The sequence below is a fragment of the Larus michahellis genome, chromosome 1 (genome assembly GCF_964199755.1).
Source record: "Larus michahellis chromosome 1, bLarMic1.1, whole genome shotgun sequence".
NCBI classification, from domain to species: Eukaryota; Metazoa; Chordata; class Aves; order Charadriiformes; family Laridae; genus Larus; species Larus michahellis.
In genome coordinates, this window is record NC_133896.1 from 151,077,330 (window position 1) to 151,091,811 (window position 14,482).

General features: G+C 41.5%; 1 protein-coding gene across 1 annotated transcript in view; it reads right to left on the bottom strand.

Annotated features, from left to right (window-relative positions):
• CRACDL (CRACD like) overlaps positions 1 to 14,482 on the bottom strand; it is a 64,849-nt gene that overhangs the window by 43,140 nt on the left and 7,227 nt on the right. The window contains exon 2 of the mRNA XM_074608865.1: positions 7,249 to 7,378. The gene's annotated coding sequence lies outside the window, so the exon portion shown is untranslated. The remainder of the gene's footprint in view (positions 1 to 7,248; positions 7,379 to 14,482) is intronic.

A 14,482-nucleotide genomic window follows, 5' to 3' on the forward strand; every position in this document is an offset into this window, starting at 1 on the left:
TCTGGGTCCCTTGCATGGGGTACACTGGCCCTAGTATAGTGAAAGGAAATACATGTTTTTTCCTTTCCTATACAGTGAAAGGAAATAACGACTCCTCGGACACAGCATAAAATAAACTTCTTGCACAGACCAGATTTATGTGAAAAGATGCTTGTTTGCTCTCTACCGACTCTGAGGAACATCCATCCTCCTGCCCATCCAGGGCAGTAGCTCCAGTATCATCTTTGTAGGGCACACTCTCTGCACAAGAGGTTTGTAGGGGGTATTACCTACCACCCAGCCACCACGTGGGCAGAAGAGGGGTCTCGGGCACAGGAAGGCTGGCCCATCGTGTCTAGAGAAGTCCAGCTATGATTTTAACAGGGAATTACACCACAACTTATGATAGCTTTTTATCTGTTAAAAACAAAGCAATGTTTTAACAGCAGGGAAACATACACAAGTGTCTTTGCAGAAATGCCAGACCACCTCAGCTGTGCAATGGCACACCTAACGTTTGCTGCTGATGGGTGTAGTGTATCCCCCAAAAGGGTCTCCTTTCATTATTACATACTGCCACGTTCAGTGGTCCAAAAAGCTGCGTTCAACACAGGCTCAGGGTCAGGCAATTGTCTCTTAGGCTATGCTTCAAATCTCTCTCTCCCCCACAAATGTCCATATTTACCCAGGGAATCAGTCTATCCCTGCAGCAATTGTAACTGCCCAAAAGCCAATGAGTATTACAGTGCTTCAAGTACCTTTCTGAACAAGAGCCAAAGCCCATCACGTTGATAAGAAAATTATCATTCTTTTGGTCATTTCCCTTCTCCCATCTTTTTAGAGAAATAGGAAGAGCTAGTTTTAAGTCCTATCCCAAAAGCACTTAAATTTCCAAACAAAATAGCTATGGATGTCATAACCCAGGGAGCAGCAAAGCTGAATTAATCCAAGTCTTAGAGAGAGTCACAATAAAAAAGTCTTCATAGATAACTAAGCAACATTTGGAGGAAGCAAACTGAAAATTTAAGATTTTAAATATATACTCACCTGCTGCTAAATAAAAGCTGACCACGTAAGAGAGTACTGAGTACAAGTCAGAAATCATAGCTCTGTGCAGTGCAACAGTATTTTAAGTAGTGCAGGTATTCTGAAACAATTTTCTTTATGAAAGGCCATCCTAAAGATACCATCACCAGAAGGCAGAATGATGCAGAGAACCTACTCATAGAAATATCTGTATTTTAGATAGCGATAGATTCGTTTTTTACTATAGGTTCTTCTTTTGCAAACCAAATGGAGTGGATGTCACTTCAGGGCATTTTTTCCTACAAATTCTTCCGAATGGCCTTAATGTTCAGTAACACAGCAATGCGACACTAAATAGTAGGAAACAGAGAAAGCTTGGCAAAGGGAGAAGTATGGCAAATACAAGCTTTCAATAACGAGGCCCTTAATAAAAGCAAAGAGAAATTAAAAGACATGAGCATGAAGACTTGAGAAGAAATGGAGAATTGCTGAGCCTGAAAGAGAAAGGGACAGCCTTTCAGGAACAAGAATTTCAGATGTGAAAGAGGAGGAGGAAAATGAGAAAAATACTTCTGTATTTTTCTGTAGACAGACTGAATGACATTTACCAGGCCTGTCACATGGGTAGACAGCCACAGGAGATATTTGATGATGAAGACAGTGCTTCGGGTAGGTGCCAGAATCCAGAGATTTCCTGGCCACAGATGAGCCAATAGCTCAGTCAACGATTTGCCACTGACACTCTTGGCAAAAGTTGCCAATTATTGTACAGCCATTCATTTTCTTAGGTGTTTTCAAGCATAATCAAAACGCTGTGAAGACTCATGGGAAGTTTTAAACTTCTACTGGGCAGAAGAAGGGGTGTGAGTGGTAGATGGAACAGAGTGAGAACAGGCAATAAAACAGTGAGAACGCAAAACAATAGATTGTTTTTTTATAAGAGTGAGCAGAAGGATGTAGATGGGAACAATGCTGCTAGAAGGGCTGATTCAAGGCAGAGCCCAAACTGGGTGCCTTTCTTCCCTCTTAACATTTCCTCTGGTCATGTCTTGAAGAGCAAGAACAGGCAAGTAGTAAAATGGATCTGGGTAGGGTGCAGAAAAGCCATTCCAGAGTGTTAAAAATAACCTGTCACATCTTCTATTGCCTAAACTGGCATAACTCCACCAGTTTTATTTTATGCCAGCTCAAGATCCGGCCAAACGCACTGAGTATGAGAAAGGCAGCAGTTCCTCTTACATGCTTCACTTCGCCTGCGGGCAGGTTTCAGCAAGGCACGTGTTTATTCCAGGGTAAGATACTTAATGAAGGATTTAATCTTCCTGATGAATGCAGAAGAATGCTAAAGTACCAAACTCATCTAACACACCTTGCAACAAAATACATTGTTAAAAATTTGCTTTACTCAGCTATGTATTTGTAAAGCCATGTAAAACAGACAGTTCGAAATTGCCTGACTTCAAGCACCGAAAGTCAAACGCTGCAGCCCAAATCTCTCAGCAAAGGTATAGTTCTACAGTAATTGAGATAGCCCATAATCTGGTCACATCTCCGCATACATCAGTAATACAGTACCGAGAAGTCTCCCGGTTGTTCAGACGCAGAAGGAGCTGCGTGAAGCATTGATTCACGCTGATGAATTGTAACCAAGCAACGCTGCCAGCATCCCTCCAGCCCATTGTTCATCTGAGCTGGGGAGAATAGCAGCAGAACAGCGCTGAAAACCTGCCAAACTCCAGCTTCCCCAGTTAAAGGATACCATCCCCTCCAACGCTAGATATAGCAAATCCTTTAACTAAAATTTCACAGAAATAAACTGTTACTTCCCTCTCAGTAAAAAGATAATGACGTGCCTGAAGGCAGTAAATGAATTTCTGTGTGTCCGCCACTCTCTTGTAAAGAATCTTTACAAAAGAAACAGTTTAAATTTACTTTACACAAAAAGTACAGGGCGATGAATTATTCATCTGAGCAGAGGGACAGAAATACTGCCTTTTTGTTAGTCTGGCTATTAGATGCTGAGGGAAACTAAAGACAACTTTCTCAGATACAATAACTAATCAGGAACAACACAGATGAGACAGAAACGAAGTAGATACTTGAAAAATACGTTCAGTAAGAGTTGGCAACCATTTTCCATGTGTCTGAAACCGACAATGCACAAAATATCACCGATGTGAGCCTTATTATCAACAGAGGCATTAAAAATGACATTACAATACCAAATTTTTTCCTTTTATTGCAGTTAAGTGCAAGTGGGTGAGATTATTTGTTCTGTTTAATGTCACAGACCTGGACACCAAGACCAAAATTCATCGAAAAACAATCCACCATTGCTCTTTATGTGACTAAGACGACGACACTGTTGGCCAACAAAACCATCGGTTACTACAGAACTTGGTGTGCCACAGTCCCCCCCTTTTACCAGGAAAAAAAAAAAAAGAAGGCACATGTATGAGTTATGAATAAGATACAGAATCGACTTGTTCTTATAATGTAAAAGACAGGCTAGCAGCTGTGTGCGTTTCTCAGAATATAAAAAAACAAAGCACTGACCTGTAAAACAGAAATAGTAATAACATCTGCTAGACTTCTGGGCTCTGAAATCACATTCCCTGAGAGCAAGCTTCCAAAAGAAAGGCTGAGCACTTATGTAAAATACCATTTCCCTTTTCAATGAATTATGCTTCTCTTAAAACTTTACTTAAAAGCCTGAGTGCAAAACCATATACATATCTGATATCTCTTCTCTGAGAATAAATGTAGTAGGGCAAAGTAACAAATGGCCAGGGCATTGGCATAAAAATGGATTTATCAATGTCTTTCAGAATTTGGGATATATTAGGTCGCCCTCTTTGCTTACTCCCTCCTCTTCTTTTTAGTTCTTTGTCCTTAGATGTGGTCTTCTCAATCCCATCGTTGGGGACCAAGCAGTCCTCTATTCACTATTCTATGTGGAGTATAACCAGGGTCTCGCACAGGCAGAAATGCTGCTGCTGCTTAGGCTCTCTCTGCTTGGCAATTTAGGGTCTTTCTTCTAAGTCTTCAACACTGCCAAAGGTTTTGACGCTCCACAGAACTTCTTAGAGGGTCAAAGCCTGCTCTCCCATGGCATGAGTTCCCAGCAACTTCCTCTTGGTTGTGAGCATATATTTAAAGCAGAACTTGGTCTAATCTTCTTCCTTCCCCTCATATGTTTGCCAGATGGCTTTATGTAATGTCTGTTCTCTGGATTGGCTCTTAGATTGATTTTTTTCCTCTACACTTGCCATCTGCTGGCCCAAACAGCAAAACGATACGCTTGCTTTTCAATCTCACAGCATGGATTCATTCTTGTGGTCTACTTGACATCCAAAATAGTATGGCAGGCAGACAGGCAGGTCTGGATAAGGCCCCACTCCACCAACAGGAATTTTCTCCTTCTTGGGCCTTTGAGAGCCATTACCTCAGGAGAAGAATTGTAAGAGGGAACAAAGCACAACGCCAGAGCAAAAGACAAGCACCAAGAAGAACTGAACCATATTGTCTCGATGACGGAAAGTAGTCTGTGTTGTGGCTATCACCTGGAAGCAGGACGTGCAGCCCCACCAGTTGGCATTGTGTGGCCTCGTACAAAGAGAAGACATCACGTTGTGCAGTGGCTAATGGCAGAGAATTGCACGTGCCCTTCCAAAACAAACAAAAACTTGACTTAGGTCCTTTGAATAATTTTCCAGGGGCTTTGGGTACCATCTTGCTCTTTTCAGTGACAATGTACAGAGACTCCGGTGAAATAACTGATGTGAACATGGGTACCATGCCCATGCCCTGCTTGGTACCGAGCACCTGCCGTGCAGCAGCACTCCAGGGGAGAGGGAAAGGAAAGCCACCGCTGGCCATCCCAGAGCTCTGACAGCCAGGACAGGGGCCTGAGAAACTGCAGCAGCAGCTGTCTGGGAAGAGTGTGAGGAAGAGGATAGAGGCAGTACAGAGGGAGGAGAGGAAGGGAAAGGTGCCAGAAAGTCTTGCTATCACTCCACCTAAATGCCTTACAGCAAAGTAATGTGCATGTTTTACCCATCTTGTTACTTTAAACTCAGAATTTTTTAGAGACAATTCCGTCTCTTGAGTGTTTGCACAGTTCGCAGCACAATAGCTCCTTGTGCTGGCTGAGTCCTTTGAATGCTACAAGAATACAATTAAATAATATGAGCAGTAAAAAACCTGGTGCTATTCATACTTGAGAAGATCTTGCATGGCTCTGGACAAATCATAGCCACAGCAACACTCTTAACAAACACATTTGCTAATCCTCTCATTATTGTTGTTGCTCTCCCTTAAGGGTATCTTAAGGACCGAAAAAATCCATTCCTTTCATTAAAAAAATATTCATTTCATTTCATATCTGAATGCCACAAAAGACCAACAATTTATCCAAAGAGTCTAAGTGAACAAAAGCTTGAGAACTCATAATTCAATGCTTAAATTTGCATATACACTTGTCTTTTTCTGTTTCTCTTGCATTTTTGGTGGCTCAGCTGACATCCAAATAGCCTGCCTGCTCTCAGGTTTGCCTTACATGGTGAAGTAAGTTGGAACAGTGTGAGGTCTACAGCATTTAGATCTCTTAACATTAAGAGATCATAACAGATTAATCCTGAGACAACTGACCTGGTTCTACTTCTCCAGACCTTCCCACCTCAGTTATGAAACTAATAAACCTATCCCAGCTGTTCAGTGTCCTTGGTCTCAGCAGCTCTGATCCAATGCCCATTGAGGCCAAAAGAAAGATTCCCTAATTACCCAGTGAGTGCCAAATCAAGTGCAATTAGACTTGATGGCAACTGAACAAGATGTATAAATTCTTTTGCAATGCAAATTCCTTCGCTACTGAACTATATTGCACTGACCCACCTGCTCCAGGTCTTCGTGTAATCTGATACTTAATACACCACCCAGCATTCAAGGGAGTGGTCCTGAGAAACAGATCTCTTGAAATTCCCAAGCTGATTTATGTTCTTCATGTTAGTGGCTCATAAAGAAATGACAAACAGGTTTCTGGTTGTCACCATCATGAATGGAAGCATAAAAAAATTCAGTGACAAGTTATGAAACGTTACATCTGCTTGAGAAGGTAGAACAACCAGCCAAAAACAACGTGTAAAACATCACCAGATCTAGCCAGATACAGCACAAGCCAGGTCTATATTTGAAAGCCGCACTGGTACAGATGTTAGTAGGTGTAGTGAATAAAGGACAGGAAGACTGTACTACCAGCCTGCATATCCATGGTAACCAAGAGAGGAACTCCTGGGGAGAGGAGTGGTGAGATGGGGAATAAAGGAGGTTTATTCTTTTCCCCTTTGCTATAGGGATAAACAGCTTTCACATTTTATAGCAAGATTATTTAGGTCGGGGCCATGTTCACCCCTGGATAACAAGAGCAATAAGGAATAAGAACAATATGGGTTCATCAGGATCTTCAGTACACAGAGGGCTTATCTAGCTTGCACTGTGGTCCACGTCTTTGCATGTTCACAGCTATTGTTGCACCTTGGCTGAAGTTGATGCAAACACACCCAGTCACATTACAGCCAACCCGTTATAATATATACAATACAGTATAGTACCCAAGACATGCACTGGTGGGTTGGGGCACGCAAGCTAAAGAAAGAAACAATGGCCTGCTATGCAGCTATCAGTATACAGTGTTTAGGTACGAAGTAGCAGTATAGCCCATTTCTCTTTGTGTATATGAGTATGTTCTGAATACATTTATGATGGCACAGTTGCATCCACTCTAGGCAAGGTTCGACTATCTTTACTGTCTTATAACTACTCATAAAAGTTCTGTTACTGTTGAAGGACAACATCCAGAGAAAGAATGAGCTATTGCATAAGCAATGAAATGACTGGGATCTCCACACAATGCACAGTGACACCAGCCTCCTCCCATGTATGTCTACTACTTTACTCTAATGGCCCAAACGGCAAACCCTGGAGGTCCTGCTCCTCTGTGTACCCCAAACGACCCCCGCAGAACCACCATCCCTCTCCATTTCCTTCCAGTTGTCACTGGGGCAAGAGGCAGCGCTGAGGCCGACATGGAGCTGAGCCCATGCGGACTGGCTGCTGGGTACCAGCGTGCCGAATTGCCAGGCACGAAGCCAAGCAAAACAAAAGAAACAGGCACTGTCTGCACTGTCGCTGTACGTAACCTCTGAAGTAGCAGGATGAAAAATTATTACAAATACAGATACTTACAATAATCTCCTTTTCTTACTCTCCTGTCCCTGACACAAATTTCAGTTTATTCCATCTGTGAGTCTGACAGCTCTCTGCACGTGGTCCGTTTCTCTGGCTCGTTCCTCGTGCAAGTTCTCCCTCGGCTTCACTAGAGGCAAGAAACAGTGACATAAAAAAGAAAAGGGAAGAGAAAGAAAACAGAGGCAATAAAGCCTTAACATACTCAAAAAGCCATCTGAACATCAAAACAGGAGCAGAAAAGCTCCTTCTCCTTTTAAAATACATCTTTTGTTTCCCTGCTATACTATTTACAGGGTATTTTTTTAATAGTCTGTTCTAAAATAAGTTGGGCATGGTCTTGTTACTCAATATTGTATGACTTGATAATCATACAGCAGAGCAAACTACTTTCATAATCTGGAATAAATTCTTAAATTCTACAGTGACTTTAAGAAAACGGGGCTTAAGTACCTTTTATTTCTCCAATGACATATAAGCCCAGAAAAAAGTAATTTTCTCTCTATTTTAGTTGGTTTTGAAAGTCTTGGAATTGACAGTTGTATGCAAAGTTGTACGCAAACAATTTATACCTTCACTTTTACAGCTACACTAAATCAGCATCGATTTATGCAGTACACAATATCTTTATTTCTTGATTAACTTCCCTTCAGGCTTTCATTGTAAGCCAGCGATATTTTATTAGAGATGAGATAAAAGCAATACTTGTATTAACTTCCTTCATCATACTCAGTTGCTTGTAACTTTGGCAGGTGGTCTACCTTTTAGACCCTTTGAGTGGGAGGGCAAAAGGATGAATAGCTTGTGACTGAAGTCCACCCCACATGCAAGAGGCAGGTTACGGCTGCACAATGAACCTCGGGTCTGACACACTCAAGTTTGTGCTTTGATTCAGGAAAGTAAATAACGGTCTTGTCAAGCAGCCTGCACAAAGCTGTCAGGGCGTTCTGGTGTAACACACGGCACGTTATCAGGCATTACACATCCAACACAATTAATTAAAACATTTAGAAACTGAAGTGGTTTCCCCTGGTATTTGACAATCTGCTTTTCCTAAGCAAAGTGGCTGAGAGTTTAATAAGAAATGTCAGGAAGACTAGTTAAAATTTGAAGTTCATTTTTATTATTAATCTTTTCATGTAAGTAGGCTACTTGCATGCTCCTGTCACAGCAGCTCTCTCACCCACACTAGCAAATGGCTTTTGTTTCCTTATCCTAACCTATTACAGCAGATATTGTCTCCAGGTCACTACACGCTGTACAGACCTGTTGTGGAAAATTGTAAATGACACCACAGCAAACTCTTGGGCTGAGCTAATACGAGCTCTCAGCTTTAGTCCAGATTTGATAGCAAAATAAATAGAGTCAGGATGATGCTGAGTGCTATTGTAAATTCCAGCCCAATTCCATCCTGAAGAGTAGATGAAGAAAATAAAATGGTGTAATCATTTATAAATATTACAACAAAAACTGGACGTTGGTAATTTTTTTTTTTGCCTTATGCTTCAGAAATAGCGGCCATTAAAATAACAACTATTCAGATAAGAAAAGCTAATAGGAAATGAGGCTTTATATTGTGGAGATACTGCTGACAAAATTTAGTGCTGTAGGAGCAGATGTGGCTGGAAAAAGAATTTGCAAATTCCTTTTGTGGAGATGGAGCCAGGAAGCCCCTACTAGAGGCTCCTACCACCATCATCCACAGATCCAGAGTCCCCATGAGTCCAACAGGAAGGTTCATACTGAGACGTACCTATTTGCACACATGATCCTCTGTTATAATCCAAATTACTGTTGTGATTGAGCTACATCTTGTGGCTTTCATTCAGAATAAGACTGCAAAGCAGCCGAGCTGGTTATTAAACCAGATAGTTGAAGCAACATGAATAAAAATTACAAAATTACACTTAAAGGTTACAGTCTAATTGCCAGTAAACCCATTTATTTATTTTGCTTTGACTAAAAAGCTTGCTACATCAGTCTCATTGCAAGAGTTGCAGAGAAATTTTCTGCAAAGCTTGAAGAAAACTGACCAAAAATCTTTTGTGTATACATGACAAACAATTTACAGCGCTGTCTACTCACAGAGTCATTTGGTGTCGACTTCACAGGACCAGCCTTTACTAAAAAAATCCTCTCACCATGAGAAAGGTTGTGGAAACAACCTCTTTACTCTAGAGCAGATATCATTTCCTTAAAGCACTCCATCAGAGTCCAAATATAAATCCTTGGACGCTTGTGCTAACAGTGCTGAGTTACACAAGAGATGGTAACCAGCTGAAAGAGCATAATTTTGTCAAAACAGCAGGTCAGCTAGCATTATCCTTCCGTATACTGCAGACTCACTGCAAATGTTAGAGGAGCCAGACCATTTCCTTGGTTCAGATATCTCTGAAATGGACCAACCTTCAGTCCCATAAAACCTTTGAACTTCCTTAGAACTGAGCCTTGCCTGTTCAAGGGTTGAAGCCCACTTGGAGATCCTGGAATACCAGATATTATTACACACCCGTGATTTCAACTTGCTTCTAGGAAAAAATGTCTCTGTCTTTCTCCTATCATCTCCCACCATTAAACTTCAGGCTAAAAAACCAGGAAAATTCATAACTCAAGTTATTGTTGTGATTGACTTAAGCATTACTGAAGCAATGGCTATAATTCAGAGCAAGTGTAAAATGCAACAGAGCTTCTTTATCCAAGAAGATAATGAGAGCAGCAGAACCATCATCTACATATGCATGGCAAGTCCAAAGAAGCAACTGATGATGTGGGTCAAAGGAATGCCCCTTAAGATTGCTATCACAAACGCAGATACTTGTATGTCAGAGATAAGTCTGTGGGAAAGAAAGAAAGAAAGGAAGGAGAAACTCTCTAGGAAAAACAATACAGGAAAGGCAGCAGAAAGTCTGAGAGAGTGAGAATGACAGAGAACCACCTCACCGGTCGTGGAACAAAGCAGGGACCGATGCTCACAGAGGCCTCCCTCCTCTTAGTTGAATGCTACTTCATCCATGGAATCAAGGTTTGGGTTGTTTTTTTTTTTTTATTTTCAGGATTGGATCTGGCTTCATCACCAGATTAACTTTAGCTAAAATTTATTAAAAATTGCCTGGTTTCGACAGCCTGAACTCAAGGGAATCCAGGGTCACAACCCCAATTCTGACCTTGCAGCACTTCCTTTTTCTGTCTTGCCCAAGTATGGTTTTATTTATACCCGCTACTCTATGTTCTCAAGTTCCTGTGCAAAAGTATAAGAAGCAGACCCACTTTTAGGCAAGTTTTGTTGATTTCTTTCACAGCTGTGGCAAGAATTAATAACGGCAAACCTATCAAAAGAAGCTGGTGAGCCTGTTCTACAACGCAGAGGCCACAGACAGGAAGACAGCTGCACACCACACCAACCAGACCCAACGCTCACAGGAGCTGCAAGAAGGCCCCCTTTTCCAGCACTGAACTCCATCAATCTTTCAGAGGAGCCAGTAAAGCTCCTCACTGTATTCTGCAGCCTGTCTTACCCGACACATTACCTTCACACCATCACGGCACCCACGCTCCGTCGGACGTGTGTACAGGGGAAGCAGGTACCTGTGAAATTCTGTCCAGCAGATAGAAGAGCAGATTTCCTGAACTCTCTGAGGCTTCTCAGCTGATTGCAGTATGTGCCACGGTTTCTCAAAACCAATGAGTTGTTTCAGAGAAGCATGAAACTTCTGAGGAGAACGTGTCAATTCATTCACAATATATGCTCCTCTACAAATATCTAACACAGATTGGAACTGACATTTAAGATGACCCACACCCTATATAAGCCTCACAAAAACTGCCTAGTTATTCACTTTTCCAGCTTGGCAAACTAAGCCTCCATACTCAGTGTCAAGCTAAAACATTTGTTAAAATAATTCTTGGCTTCCTTCCACTCCAAACAAATTCATGAGACCGATATTTCAACTAATTTTTGACTCAAGCAAGCAGAAGTAGGGAGGTAAAAAAACAGAGGTATAAAAGCCTTCATTAGCTAGAATATGAACTTTTTTGTACACCTTTTTCTTCCACATAAGGATAATGGAAGGTTTCGGCTATTTTTTGAGGTCACTGTCTCCAATTAAGAGTAACACATGAGCTTTAAATAAATCAGACAACCGTGGAACAATTTTAATCCCTGAATGAATAAATCCCTTGGGGGACCTGGCTGCAGAGAAATCAATGGGCAATTCTATTAAGCCTTAACAGCAAATAAGGCACAATCTGGCTCCTACAGTGAACCTCAAAGCCACAAATCCTGTCATAAGAATTTATCAGATTCGTGTGATCAGTCATCAGTGTACAGAGCCCGATTATACCCAGAATGTCTTCTGCTTACAGCAGCTGTTGGAACAGCATTGTGCAAGATCATCTTTGGGTTAGGGGCTATAATCCTACAGGGAAAAATAAGACAGTAATAAGCGTTAACCGGGTGAATACTCATTTATTCCAGGGAACTCCTACCCTTATCAGCACCCTGCTGCCTACTGACCTTACCTCTAACTCAGAAGTGGTAAGTGTCAGCTGTGACTGTGAGAAGCTCGGCATTCGCTCCCACAGTCTTTCACAGCAACACATAAATGACCTCTCCTGCCCTACGGACTGGAAGTGCTCTCTCTAACTGTGGGATCAAACACAAATCACTCACACTGTGCTACAAAAATGCACCACAGGCTGGCACAGAAAATAGAACCGTGCCTTAAAAAAAAAAAAATAAATCATCAAAACGCAAAAGGCGATTTTCTCTCCCCGCCAATATAACTAAACCCTCACCTACTGACATCTCTCTGGGTAAGGATAAAGTCAATTTGCCTGTAATGGTTGATATAGCCTAGCCCATGTTTAGGAGCCTCTACAGTATGCCTCAGGATGCATCTGTTCTTGTAAATGAAATGCTCTTAGGACCATTCCGTGGCACTGGAGCCAATGGCTTGAAATCAGACTGCTAAACTCTCATGGTCCTTGAAAGAGGGTGACTACATCCACACTGCTTGTTGAAAACCATCACCAGCCTACCTAACAAGGACCGCATCCCGGGCTGTTCTAAAACCCAAGAGGATAGGTGCTCAGTGCCTGACTAGGGAACGTTCCCTGCTCTGTTCAGTAGAACAGATGCATCTTCCCTCTCCAGTTACCCAAACTATTTGTCAGAGTTAGGTTGATGGTTGGACTAGATGATCTGAAAGGTCCCTTCCAACCCAGGCGATTCTATGATTCTATTCAGACCTGGGGCATGTCCAAGGTGCATGACAGCTGCCTCTTGGCTCACAGAACCAAATTTTCTTTCCTTGAAACTAAGGCATGTGAACAAGGAAAGAAGGTGAAAATAACACACATACAGCTACTACCCAGACAGAGCTCTGATACAGACATGGCACACCTGGTGCTCAGAAGTTCAGAAGTACTCACTCCAAGCATCCACTGTTTAGATATATAGTTCTAGGGAGTCAAGTTTTCAGAGCCGTTATATGCTTAAAGATAGAGATGGGAGCCATCACCTCTTGCAATGAAAACGAATCATTAACCGATAAAATGTACAGTGGGATTTTCAGGTTAGGTGCCTCAATCCTATTGAGGTTGACTAGAATTATATCCCTGAAGATGTTAAGAGCCTCTGTGTAAGAGAGATGCCTCTGTTATCCCTCATCACACAAGTACGATGTCTCTAATCCAGTTTGCTGGCTTACGAAAGAAATAAATATGGAACTAATACTACAAGCGTTTTCCTCCTCTCCTGGGTAAATAAAAAATATCACCTGCATATTTCAGCTTTGAGATCTTGCTTCAAGTCTATCTCTGAGCAAATAAATGGAAGTCCCAGTGGAAGCTGCTGAGGTAAATTTCAACATTGCCTGGTAGCGTGAAGCACAAGACAGGCAGAAAAATTTAAGTAGTTTAATTCATACCAGTTTGGCATTTTGACAAAGGGGTTTTGTGGAAGTAATTAAAAAAGGGAACCTGAAGTCATTAGAAAGAACAAATAATTTTCACAATGCCACTTTACTTTTTTACCCAGCATCCTTTCACTGATGCATGTTATCCAGAACTCTGTAATCTGCACAATCAATTTAAAACCCCAATATAGAATCATGGAATCATAGGGTTGGAAGGGACCTCTGGAGAACATCTAGTCCAACCCCCCTGCCAAGAGCAGGGTCACCTGCTCTGTTATCACAGATAACAGAGGACACACAGAGACAGAGTTTTCACTTCACTTAAAAAAACTAAACTGGTAAAGAATCACAGCACTCTTCAGCAGTTGGTTCAGCAGCAATTGGAAAAGCTCGCTTTACAATCTGCAGCATACTTTCTTCCTACTTTCATCTCACAGAAAGATGTGAAAAAGAGCTAGGCTATAAGATAAAAAAAATCATACATGTTGTCTACTGTAGCTTCCATTATTTTCAATCAAATAACCTTTGAGATAAGTACATATTTGAAGTGAATATTTGAGAGCAGTAAACTGGACAGTAGACAGTATCTTCTTATAAAGCAGGCTGCTGAGGAACAAGAAACAGATACAGTCTATGACTTCACTTTGATAATTTGGGGCTAAGTGGTTTTGGGGGGATACATCTCGGCAAGAAAGACAGTGAATGTGTGCCCTGCCAAATGGGTCTGACAGTTCTCCCTGGGCTGTGAAATTATTTTTTTCCTCATTTCTGCTATAAAGCAATTAGCACACTAGGAGAAAATGATAGCACTGACACAAGATAATATGCCACATTAACTGTTCCCATAAACCTTAATGGTAAGTAGGAGGGACAGAAGTAAAAAAATGTTATGCTCCTTATTGTAGCAAGGGCTGCGTATTTTTCAAAATTAACTTGGGTGTATTCATGTTTGGAAGCCAAATTTAAGACACCTGAAATAGGCTCCATTTTCATAAACCATTGAGCGCTCCTCTCTGAAAAACGATTAGAGTCCACCTACCTTCAGTGTCTCAAAGCCACCTAGGAAAATTCAGAACACTTCACTGAAATACACTAACTTGCCTTTCTTCAAAAGCTCCTTTTCAAAACCCTGGGAGAATATTGCTGATGGGGATAGCACTTTCTTTTTCATGCTTGGATTATGTGCCAGTATAGCAAAAGCCAGCTACCACTGCTGGCCTGAATGGATCAAGCAAGACACCAAGAAGGAGGATCTCTGCGTGTCTGCGTGTTCATTCATGCTCACAAAACTGAGGACACACAGATTTAAGAGACTGATT